Consider the following 13,926-nt stretch of genomic DNA (forward strand, 5'->3'; position numbering starts at 1 on the left):
CCATACAGCCTCGAGTCATGTTATCGCTTCTTCCGCTACAAACCGTGCTAATTTTCTCATCGAAAACTGGATTACAACGAATGAACAAAATCACCAACATCATCATCATCAACTTTAAAGTAAGCAACTTTCTAATGCATCTAACCATGTTTGCAAATAAATAATCTTTTATACTGCGATTGAAGTTTGAATGGAGAGAAAGCGCGCGAAAAGAATCCTGTCAGATGTCCGTTGTGTTTTCAGTGATTTTAAGCGTATAATATGGAAGATAAAAATCTTATAATAAGTCATAATTATCATTTACTAAACTATGAGATAAGAAGTCAGACTTTAGTCATATAATTCTGAGATAAAACAACAACAATTATGACAGAGATCATAATTATGAGATTAAAAACTAATTTTTGAGATAAAAGTCGAAATCATGACTTGCTATTTCATAATTAAGACTTTTTATGACATAATTTCGAAATGTTATGATGGCTTATTTAGGGTACAACGAGGCTAAAGGCACACTTTAAGAAAAAAAAAGTGCTTTTCACTACTCTCAAAGTGTATGATTGCAGAAAAAATAACAGATTTTGTGGGAAAATATATCATAAAAGTGGTTAATTTTGTTTAAAAGTCTATTAAATGTATTGCCAGCATGGGGCAAAAGGCACAAAGTATTGATACTTTAGCTAAAATAATGTTTTCAATAATATCTAGGTTAATACTTGTTCAAAAATGATCACTTTAGCAACGTTTGTACTTTTTTTGTTTATTTTGATAAAAAAAAAATCATTTTTATATTTTTTTCAATAAATATACTGTCATTAAAATATGTAAATATAAAAATGTATTTAAACATGCACAAATAAAATTATTTTAAAAAGTAAAGATTCTGAAAGCATTGAAGGAGTTCCCATAATATTTATTACAGTAGTAATACTAATAAATATATTTTATTATATATGATTAATATTGTATTTTTAAATGGGATTGTTTCATTATAAATATGGGTATTATCTCTTATGATATTAACTGAATCTAATCATGTCATGTCAACAAATGGAAAAGTCAGCAGCTCTTTATTATCATGTTAATTATTGTGCCTTTTGCCCCCACAGCAGATGCACTTTTTACCCCCAAATACCATTCTTTTACATATTCTTCCGTTGAATCTGTTGCTTGAATTACCTTGAACAAAACTGAAAATCATTAAGAAGACCTTTGTCTGAAAATACAAACATTAATTTAATCAATTCTCATTAGCTACTTAAATCAACAACATTTAAAAAAAACATCAAATATTAGATCAAACTGCCTCAGAATCAGCTTTGCACTGCTGCCCATCGTGTCGAGTATCAGTCAAATTTTCATTAGACGTTTAGGAAAGTGCTGTGGCAAGTTTTTGTGCCATCTAGTGGTTTAGAAGAAAATAAAATCAAAAGCGCCTTTTGCTCTGTGGCACCTTTAGCCCTAATTAGTCATAATTTCGACTTTTAATATCAATAATGCCGGACTTAAAATTCAGAATGTTCTAAACTTATAATTAAGACTTAAGGGGCTTTTGCACTGAATAGTTCTAGGAACACAGTTATAGGAACTAGCCACTACGATTGTTCACCGAGAAGTAATTTCTCCCCCGGGCCATGTTCTTGGTTGCTTTCGCACCGGAAGTAGGAACTCTGAAGCGGTCGACAGCGGCGTCAAGCGCAGCATTTACTGGTGGATGGAGGATGTGTTTGTTGTGTGTCATGAGTTTCGTGATAACGGAGATTGAATGTAAACACATAATTTACACAACTGAAAGAGCAAAAAGTGGGGCTAAGAGACGAAATCTCCTATGACAACTTTAAGTATTTCATCTCATCAAGGTGGAGAAAAGAACAACCCTGCAGACAACAGGTAAGTGCCATTATCACTGTTTTCCATGTTCGTGAAGTAAATATGTTCACACAGCTTTTTAAAAATGCTGGATACCAGTGTTTGACATGTGTTTGACCAATCAATGTACACGTCACTGATAGTTCCTATAGTGCTGGTTTAGGGTGTGTTCACACTTGTGGTTCAGTTCGCTTGGTTCATTTGGTCTGGACCAAAAAACATTTAGCGTTCAGATTGGCATTCTTATCACTGAACCATAAGATACTGAACCTAAAGGCACAGGGACACGTTCACAGTCTGATGGTAAAGTCTGTGGGTTTACGAGTTTGCAGGTAACAGCGTTTGCCATTGAATCAACTCATTTTAAGCGTGTGTGGCAAACAAATCGGGTTCATCAGGTTCGAATATTAAGGCTTTTAATCGTCAGGATGCTGCCGGTCATTCTGCTCAATTGGCAAAGCTGAATGTCAAATTTAACACCACCTACACCATCGCCAAAGAAGAGCTTGCCTTTACTAAATTTAAACCTATGTTGCAGCTCATGAAAAAGAACGGCGTTGCGATCAACATGATGCATGCATGACAAATCATGTGCCAATATCATCGGCGTGATAGCAGATACCATCCGCGAGAACACCGCAGTTAAAGTATCGTCAGCTCAGTACATCTCTTTCGTTATCGACGAAGACAACGACCTGTCTGGTAAGGAGTGTGTGATAGTGTCCACTTCCTGCTTGATGGACAGCTCACAAACATCCTCGTCGGACATGTTGAGGAGGAACACGCAAATGCTGATGGTGAGGATTTTTTATATATATATTTATTATTATTATTATTAATACACAGCCTATTTAGTATTATATAGCAATATACAATTAATATATTCAGTGTCTTACTGAATGCGTATGTTGGTTTTTCTATTGTAATTGGTAGAGCTGCATGATTCTGGATAAATTGAGAATTACTAGTTTTTTGTTTCAAACACGGATTACGATTCTCCCACGATTCTGAACAACTAAACAAAATAACATGTAATTTAATAGAGGTTCTGACAAAGTGTCAATTGCTGCAGTCTAATTAAAATGTTTAATTAATCTGAACGAATTATTTTAAAAAAAGGTTTGATGAATGATTCAATGACTCACTCATAAATACTTCACTTGTTTCATTACTGGATGAATCAGTGTTTTTTTTTTTTTTACGAATCTCTTGAATGAATGGTTCAGTGACTAATAAATTTAATAAGTCACTTGTCACCACCTTGTGGCATAACGATGTAATCAATACAATTGTTATTTGAAGTTATTTATTACTTTCAAAAGGTGCTGTGCTCTATTTTGATCACTTCTATAGACGCCAGGGTTTATATTCAAACTATAAACTTTTATTCATGTTTAATAGGCAATTGTCATTTAGGAATGATATTGTGATGTTTACATAATTGATCATGCAGCTCTAGTAACTGGATTTATTTGTTAAATGTAAAAATTATTGTTAACCCTGTGTAAACAGTATTTAACCCAGTGGGAATTATTTTAGGAATCTATGCAGCCACCAAGTCAGCATTTGCAGCTCTTGGAGAGTCATGCCGTGAATCTTGGGAGGAAGGGAGGAGTATCGGCAAATTTCCAAGAGGAGGAGGGAAAACGCATCATCCCTTTTCACTGCATGCCTCATAGGTGAGTTGATAATGGTCATTAATTTCCAGATTTAAAAAAATAAATAAATAAGCTAAGAATCTCTGTCTTGATAGCAAACTGAAATGTCAGATTTGTTCACTATTATAGATTCCTCGTCTGGTATCGTTTAAAGCTCTTTGAAGCTGAACCGAAACTGTAATTTTGACCTTCAACCATCTGGAGGCCATTGAAGTCCACTATAAGGAGAATAATCGTGGAATGTTTTCATCAAAAACCTTAATTTCTTTTCCACTGAAGAAAGAAAGACATGAACATCTTGGATGACATGGGGGAGAGTAAATTATCAGGAACATTTTATTTGAAAGTGGACTAATCCTTTACGCCGGAGCGCGTACACACCTCACGCACCGGATGCCATGTGCAAGGCAGTTGGACACGGTGGTGTATCAGAGGTAAAAAATGATATAAATACTGTTCGGTTTCTTGCACAAATTATCCTTTTGTGTCTTAAGACATCAATGTGTCGTCACGAGCCGCAGGGTTTAATTTGGATTTGTCTGTGCATGTTTTTTTGACTCTTATAGATTGTGTTCCCATTGACACACATTATACGACTGACAGACTGCAACGGTTGGAGTTAAAAATCATCATTTGTGTTCTACTGAAGAAACAAAGTCACCTACATCTTGGATGCCCTGGGGGTAAGCAGATAAACATCACAATTTCACTTTTTGGTGAACTATCCCTTTAAGTTTTGGCAGATGCCCCTAAATATTTGCTGGTGCTCCTAACTTTTTGAAGATGGGAACACCAGTGCTACCAAGTAAAAAAGTTAATTTTGAGCCCTGAAAGGAGTCAAAACAGTGTCAAGAATCCCTCCGTCACACTTACAAATTATCTGCTGTGAGGAGACAACGTTCACATGTTCAAATGAACCGCACTAACAGAGCAATCACACCAGGGTTCGTTTTTAATCAAACCAAACATGCCAAGTGTGAATGTACCTTACTTTCCCCAGACTAAAATGCTGTTTTAACTGAAAGAAACTTGCACAGAGATATCTTAAAATAAGTTACTCCCATTGTTTTGTCTCAAGATGCACGCCAGTAACATGTTTTTCTAAGGCACACTCATAAAATCTACTTAAATACCCTAATGATTGAATAAAGGCCTAATTCTGGTTTATAGTCAAAGCCCTGTCTGTGAAACCAGGCCTTTATGACATCATTTCAAATAAGTATGTCATAATTTCGACATTTTATTTCACAATTCTGTTTTTTTTCCGATATTGCGACATTGGACTTTATAGTCTTACGCCATGAGCTGTCATATGCATTTGAATGTTCCTGTAGGTTATGTTAGAGGAACCCTTGATGAAGTATCTGTTAGCTGTTTGCTCCTCCAGCTGGTCAGATGTGTAAATGGCATTATTTTTTTTAAAAAAAAGTTTGTTCTTTAGCCAGGTGATTTTTTTTTTTTTTTTTTTCATATTTAAAAATAGCTCTGTTTTTCTCATGTGAGCTAAAATGTTCTCACCCTCGTTTAGGCGTGTTCCATTCATTAGATAATCTGTTTCCTTTCTTTCCTTTCTATTTCTATGAAATGTTTACAGACACATCAGAGTTTCTGGAATGTCAGTTAAATGTAGTTTTACTAGTCTTTCTTCTTTTTGATTTGTATTTTTACCTCAGTAAAGGTCAGTAGGGAAAGGCTCAGACTGGAGACACTCATATATGTCATTATGTGACTGATGGAAAGAATCCATTTAGATTTAAAGCTGGAATTGTAACTATTATACCAGTCACTCATCAGTGGTTTATTGCTAAACTTTGTTTAGTCTCTGTTTTGTGTAGATGATCAAGTTAGTAATTATTTCAAGTAATGGAAATGTTTATTTTTTATGGTTTTAGTTAACAATAACCCTATTTTTTATTATTTTTTATTATAATTTTTTTTTTATAAAGGCCATACTTTTATAAATGTGTAATACTTTAAAACATGGCCTATAATTAACACCATATGCGAGTTTAAAAAATCAGTGCTGTTCACCTATACTGGCCGGTCATTTTTTAATGAATTCTAATAATGCATGCTTGTGAGAACGTGATATGGCTCACTGTGATCATCAATTGCAAAGACCGCCGTGTAATTATGAGCACACAAGCCTTTCAAAGTGTACTTTAGTGATCATGATTTTATTATAACGTGCATTTGATAATGCAACATGCACCAAACATCTTCCCAAGTTTATCAGCAAAACAGAAGCTTTAAAGTCTCCCTGCCATTTTCTGCCACAATACAAGTGCCATTGCTTAATGCTTTAAAGCTAAGAAATTAAGATGGGCATAAATATTAATATTGTAATTTTACTGTTATTTTGTGAAATTATTATAATAAAATTGTTTTTATTATATAGTTCTTTTTTTTTTTTTACAATGCAATAATACTGTATTATTTCTAAAGTAATGTAATTTATATATTTTAATAAAATAAATGTATTTTATTGTTTGTATATTAATATTAAATGGGTTCCATAAAAATAATAAATGAGGCTTGAGACAACTGAAGTGGAGAGAGAACAACAACAAAATAATACATCACAAAAAAATATGGCAAAATAATCGCAATATGATTTTGGGGTAAAATCATGCAGTCCTACGCACAAGCATCGCAAACCTGGTGTTCTTTTAACAAAATATATTTTTAAAAAAATTGCAAACAAATTGCAATGAAATTGCATTATTTCATTAAAAAACAGCAGAATAAATTAGGAAAATATAATTTGTTCTGTCTTTTTTAATGAAATAATGTAAATACAATTTCATGGCCAGTAAAAAAATATTTATGGCCGGTAAATTTTCTCAACCCATCGACCATTGGCAAGTGTGGCAAAAAAGTCAGTTTCAAGCCATGCTTTAAAGTCCTGAAAATCTTGATAAGTTTACAGTCTGTGGACTCACCCTAGCTCACTAACTTGGCATTCATTTTGTTGTAAAATAAATTAGTACTCTAGGAAATTTTTATAATGAAGTAAACTACCAGAAAGTCAAGTATTTATTTTAAAAAAATGTGGCTACAGCTAAAATGGAAAAAGTGTTGTGTTACGCTTCCTCAGATAAAAGCTGTATGTATCATTTGACAAAAATGTGAGACACTCATCCAGGTCTGTCAAGTTGAAGAAAGACTGAAAGAAATACTGTTTCTATAAAGCTAAAAAGCTGTCAATGAGTATTTCCACCAGAAAGTTCACTAAAGAAATGGTGTAGGGTTTTACACAATTTTCACTCAGAAATTGCTCGTACATTTCACAAATGAATTACTAAGACACGCATTGAATGAAGAATAAAGACTGAAATAGTATTTTCTTGTAAAACATACTCCAATAATCTTGTTTACAGTTTTAAAAAAAATTACCAGCAGGTCCATAAACACGGGTTCTCAATCTATGCTGTTTAAGCTGGTTTTCTCCTCACCAGCAAGATTAGTATCCTACCATTTTTCCATGAATAAATCTGTTCATCAGCAAAATGCGTGTCCAGCCTGTGCAATCATTCTGGTTATACCGGTTGACCAAGGCAGTATTGGTGGTTAAGTTTCGAAGCATGGTGGGGACCCTGTAGTGAGCATCTGTGCTGATCTTCTCAGCAGGGTTGTTATATTATTGGTGGCTATTGGGCACAGAGGTCAGATTATGATATGATGATGCGAAAACTATTCTGTGACTACTTAAACTTTATTTTTCTCACATGATCTAGAACATTCTGATGGACTTTTTTGTCATGCTCCTTTTATTTGGAAATCTTTACATCTTTAGATAATCTATTTCCTTCTACCTTACTACTTGAAAAGTTTCTATGGAATGTAGCCAAACAAAACATACAAATACTCACTGTCTTGCAACATTGCAAGTTGTCATGTTTCTGGTCATGGGATCAGTACCAAATTAAACACATACTCACAAACACACAAATAGAGATACCACAAATTTATAAAAAAAGAAATTAATAAAAAGTGCACAAGGAAAAAAAAACAAAAAAACACATCAGAGTTCCTGAAATGTCAATTCAATGCAGTTTTACTAGTCTGTCTTCTTTATAATTTGTATTTTTACCTCAGTAAAGGTCAGTAGGGAAAGGCTCAGACTGGATATATACGTCACCTTGTGACTGTTGGAAAGAATCGATTTAGATTTAAAGCTGAAGTATTATCGCAACGGTAACACTTTATAATAACTGCACACTATGAAGCATTAGTTAAGCATTAGTTAATAGTTATTTCATCACTTATAAAGCATTAATAGACATTAGTAAGTAGTTTATAAATACAGCTATAATTGCTTTATTCTTGATTTATAAGCATATCTATAATGTGTTTAATAATTTTATTTTCATACTTTATTAATAATCAATTTATCATTTCTAAATTAAGTATTACATTATTTACAAACCAGTAATTTAGGAGTTGTCAGTAGTTCATTTAGTAAGTGTAAGTAAATGATTAATAAACTATTTAAACATTCATTTATACATCTTATTATTTAGACACATAGTAATAGTTACTTAGTGTGTTAGTAAATGTTTTATTAACACATATTCCTACTGCAATTCATGATTAATTCAGGTAGTTATAAAACATTTAGAAGTAGTCAGTTAACTATTTTTGTGAGCTCATCTAAAGTGAGGACTATTTATGCTTTGTAAAGCTTTTATAAATGAGATTTAAAGCTTCAGTGATCTTCTGCACTGCTGTTCTCTAATGTTTTAAAGTTAGTACCGAGGTAGTTTTGACACTAGGAATATGTTAATAAAGCATTTACTAACACACTGAGTAACTATTACTATATGTCTAAATAATAAGATGCATAAATGTACATTTAAATATTTTATTAATCATTTACTTACACTTCCTAAATGATCTTATGAACCACTGACAACTCCTAAATTACTGGTTTGTGAATAATGTAATACATAATTTAGAAATGATAAATTGATCATTAATAAAGTATGAAAATACAATTATTAAACTCATTATAGATATGCTTATAAATCAAGAACAAAGCATTTATAGCTGTATTTATAAATGGCTTACTAATGTCTATTAATGTTTTATAAATGAGGAATTAACTATTTACTAATGCTTAACTAATGCTTCATAGCGTGAGTTATCCTAAAGTGTTACCCAATTTGATTGCCTGTAACTCAAGAAGTATTAAAGATATTTTGATATCCTTTTAGATTCTGGTTCTTAAACTTGAAAATGAAGTTTCCAAAAGAAAAGTTTATTAACAATGATAATCTTGAAGGATATTAAGATATCTTGAATACTTTTAGAGTTTTAGGCATGACAACTTTGGAAAAGGAATATTTATGGCACTCAATGCAAATGTTCAATGCAATTGAGTTGATAGAAAAACACAACATACAGTTCTAGTTTCAATAGATTTTACTAATAGATCTACCAATCTCTGTGTAAACAATAAAATAACAATGCTGCCATCTTTCTAAAGTCATTTTTACACTCCTCTAATTTGGCTCCAAATCTCAGGTGAAAATGGTCACTTTGACACTCAAAATAGTGGATTACTCAGTAAATATACATCTGTGATGTTTAATATTCTGGCTTTCATCACTTTCTACAGAAAAAATATTAACAAAAATTTGATCTGGGGAAGTTCCCTTTATAGTTTATCTTCTCCATCAATCCTGTTCAAATAAAGTTCCAGTATCAACATGTTGAAAATGAGATTTATTTCAATGCAATTCATTTTTAGTACAATTAATTATTAACCATTGCATCGTGCCATTTCAAGTTTGAAGTACCATATAAATGCAGTGTGAGTTTGCAGTCAGCCTTGAGTAAGGTGTCATTCAGACAGGGTGTGTTTTCAGGCTTCATCTACTTTCAGTGTGTTGTGCCATTTTAAAAATGCAGTTATCGCAATCTGACTTCAGACTGTCTGAATGAATCACTGTGGAATGTTGGTCAGTAATAGGATAGAAAACACAATATATTTACTTCTAAAGGCATTTCTTAAACTATTTGCATGTTTCATGTTTACACGCACCCTCATAATGCGATTATAATGAGATTTATGGCTCGTTTCCACTGAGCAGTACAGTATGGTGCCGTTTCCATTGTCAAAAGTTGTGAATGGTACCCTAATTCCGAACCGAACCGTACCTTACCACTTTTTTGGGACCCTTTCGTTGGGGTACCAAGCACAAAAGGGTGGAGCTACACTCTGCAGAACGGTGATTGGTTGACAGAGAATCGCCACTTGCGCGTGAGCAAGGGGAATGACAACACAAGGCGCCACACAAATGTGGTTCAGGCAATGTGTGCATTGATTATCTTCCCTTCATGTAGCCTATATAACAAAACATAATATAAAACACAACCCTGCCTCTTTTCGTTTACATTTGAAAAATATGAAACCTATTAATATGTGGTTCAGGCAATATGAGCATATGTACTCTGATTATCCTCACTGTATGAAGCCTATAATAAAATGAAATTACAAAACAACCCTCTTTTTGTTAAAAGTCAGTTTTAATTACCAATAATAACCATTATAAAAGTGTAAGTATAAAGTATGAGAAGCTATACAATAAGAAATATAGACAAGCAAACAATTCGGTCAAACGTACAGCGCACTACAACGGTAAAAGTTAAATAAAAATATAAAGTTCTGAAACTTCACTTTGCCCTCAGCCAAAGCGATTTGTCCGGGAACAAATTATAAATTCATGAGACCAAAGATTGCCCGTTATACACAAGATGGATGAAATCTTGTTTTTAACCACTTACAGGGACATCAGAGCCGACGGCAAATGTCAGAAGGACTAGCCGAAGTACAGCTGCTCTCGTGATCGCCTGGATCTCACAACTCAAACAACGTCAGATCAAATTTTCAAATAGGCTCTATCTTTATAAATAAACAACAGATTTGAGCTTTAAACAACTACATTCTCACCTGAAAAACTTTTAAAACTACATTTCATGACACAATAAAATAGTTTTTAAATTACGCGGGTTTTCTCCTCCGCTTCTCCGCTTGCTGGTTATCATCATTCTAAACCGTGCTTTTAATCCTGGCTAAAAGGCTTTTGCGCCCCACAGTGTGAAACAAATGTTAGAATGTTACTGCTAGATGCTTAGGATGCTTGGCAACAGCCAGCCAATCACGTTCCTCATATTAATTTACTTTGGACAGTCATGGAAACAGTGCGCGTTTTATAAACAATAGGCTTTGTTTCAGCATCTGAGGGGAAAGATGTCAAATGGTGACAGAAAATGCGACAAATGAATTGACTGTTTCATTTTTACCTTTTATAGTTCGAAAAGTCCATTCAGAATAAACTTGATAGTACAGTTGGCAACATATAATATATGAACCGTGAAGCAAGGTAACCCAGAATTCTGTTTACCCTGGGTTTAGAATGAACCTGGGTTAAGTATTTCAACTGTGAAAAGCCCTAGTGTAATTCATTTGACTGCGTTTTTGAATTGTATTTGTATAGATTAATAGCCTGACTTATAATAGTACAAGTAATATCAAGAGGACTCAACACTGTTTGATCAGAATCAATGACCTTGGTGATTCCATTTTGCTGATAAGGAATTGTTTTACTTATGTTTCTCATTACAGACATTTTTCTCAACATTGATGACAGACCTGATTGTGTACCAGGGAAGGATTTTTTTTTTCCAGGTCAGATCTGATTAGCTGTTTACAAGCAGCCTGATAATGCAGTATAGAGCCACATATTTCGGGGAGTGAATCAAATAGGGCCTTAAAAATGAACTTACCAAAAGTAAAGTTTGTTAACCCTCTGGGGTCTGAGGTGTTTTCTGGACCCTGGAGGTGTTTTGACATGCCCTGACATTTGTGCTTATTTCTGTAACTTATTTTCAGTGGTAAAGTCTGATTACACTGAATTCTCCAGTACCTGAGCGAGCTCTTAATGCATTATAGTCCTTCATGTCTATTGCAATCTCAGAATTCAGGCCAGTTGATAATACCTAGATTATCAAAATCAACTGCAGGCGGTAGATCCTTTTCCTGTTTAGCACCTAAACTTTGGAACAGTCTTGCTATCATTGACTACGTTTACATGGACAGCAGTAATCCGATATTAATAAGATTAAGACAATACTCTGATTAAGAAAGAACCATGTAAACAGCGATGTTTTATTACCTTAATCCGACTAAAGTCATACTCGAAGTAAACACAAATCGAATTAAGACAGGTGGAGTATTCCTATTTTAGTCGCATTATTGGAGTGCATTGTAGACATGTACACACCTTAATCACACTATTAACGTCATGTGGGAGTTTTTGCCACATTTTGCCACATAATACACACACGGCAGTGGTCAACCGTTTGACGGCAAACAAGAGATCAAGCGTCAAGCAAGAAGCCACAAATCAAATTCCTCTCACCTCATCTCTCATCCAGTACCTATGAATTTGTCGCGGTGGCATGAATAAAAGTTGCCGAATTAAAGTACAGGAGGCCTGTTGCTGGAGAATTTGTATCCACCGTTGTCTATTTACAGAGCCCCACACATGAGAGAGAAAATAAATAGTAGCCTGGGCTAAATCGTGCAAACGATTTACTAATTTGTTCCCTCTATGTATAAATCGATATGTATAAATGACGTTTGCCATTAATCGATCTAAGTTCTATAACATGTAAAATGGGAACATGAATGGAATATTCTAAAAGCAACTCATGTAAACACCTTAATCATAATATTGTCTTATTCAGAATAAGGTCAGTAATTAGATTACTGCTGTCCATGTAAACGTAGCCGTTGTTCGGGAAGTCAAGTCACCTTTATTTATAAAGCGCTTTTTACAATGTAGATTGTGTCAAAGCAGCTTTACATTGATAACATGTCCATTATTTTGGCTGCACAGCAGCTCTTAAAGAATAGTGTCAATGCAGGCAGATCAAAGCACTGTTGAATATCAAGTGTCAAGTCAAATGTCAAGTGTCCCCAACTACCTTGGGAGAATCCAGGCTTAGTCGGGGGGCCAGTTCTCCTCTGGCGAACAGTGCTTTGTTACGACTCAAAGAAGCAAACGCACAGTTTAAATCTAGACTAAAAACACATCTGTTTAAACCTGCATACTTATAAACTATTATCTACTTCTACAATTCAAATCAGTAGGGAGAAAATAAAATGTGTATCTGTACTGGATTCCTGCAGTCAGTCTTAAAGTGACAGCAGCCTAATAAACCACTGCTGTCTGTGTCATTCATGGTAATCAAACAACAAAAGAGAAAATCACTCACCGCTTTTGAAGGACTTTTGTAGCTTTATTAAGAATCAAAGCAAGTTTAATTCTTGTGGTGAAGACTGCTGTTTTATTTTACATTTGATTATTCAATTTCTGTTGTAGGTTACCTTGCAGACTTGCATGAAAAACTTAAATCAAAAATTTTTTATAATCTTTTCTATTGTATTTATCCTATTGTTTGTAATTTACTTTTTTCCATTTACTTTTTTTTTTTTTACTTATTTGCTAATTTTTTCCCCATTTTGCATACAAGTGGGTATAGTTAATGTTGTTTTATATGAGCTTCAAAGTGTTTTGAGCTTATTAGGATCGATGGAGCTGTTCCTAATAAACCGACTTGACAAAAAGTAATGTTTTGTGGGTATAATTACATAGAGTATTTAATCTTAAATATCTTACATTAAATCAACTTGGGCTTATATGGAACATGGGCTTATAATGGTCACTTCCCCAAATCCTTCAAATGGATTTTATGATTGTGCATAGGTGTGAAGAACTGGTTAGTAGAAAATACCCACCTTATTTCGGATGGACAAAAAAAAAAATGCAGCTCTTTGTATGTGCAAAACCTCTGTTGTTAATACTGATGATGTGCGTGTTAGCTGCTCTGTTAAGTCTTTGTCGAAAGTTAGGAACCTGGGTGTGCTCTTTCATACCAATCTTTCATTTGAAAACCACATTGCAGAACAGTTAGTTCATGCATTCATGACCTCAAGGCTAGATTACTGTAACGCTCTACTGGGTGGTTGTTCTCGCCTGATAAATAAACTACAGCTGGTCCAAAATGCAGCAGCTAGAGTTCTTACTAGAACTAGGAAGTATGACCATATTAACCCGGTTCTGTCAACACTGCATTGGCTCCTTATTGAAGATAAAATATTTTAAAATCTTGCTAATCACTTACAAAGCACTAAGTGGTTTAGCTCCCCAGTACCTGAGCAAGATCTTAATCCATTATAGTCCTTTATGTCTATTGCAATCTCAGAATTCAGGCCAGCTGATAATACCTAGAATATCAAAATCAACTGCAGGCAGTAGATCCTTCTCCTATTTAGCACTCCTATTTTTTTTTTTTTTACATTTCCCCAAAAGCGAATGGATCAAAGAAC

Source organism: Megalobrama amblycephala, linkage group LG3 (genome assembly GCF_018812025.1).
Source record: "Megalobrama amblycephala isolate DHTTF-2021 linkage group LG3, ASM1881202v1, whole genome shotgun sequence".
In the NCBI taxonomy this organism is placed as follows: domain Eukaryota; kingdom Metazoa; phylum Chordata; class Actinopteri; order Cypriniformes; family Xenocyprididae; genus Megalobrama; species Megalobrama amblycephala.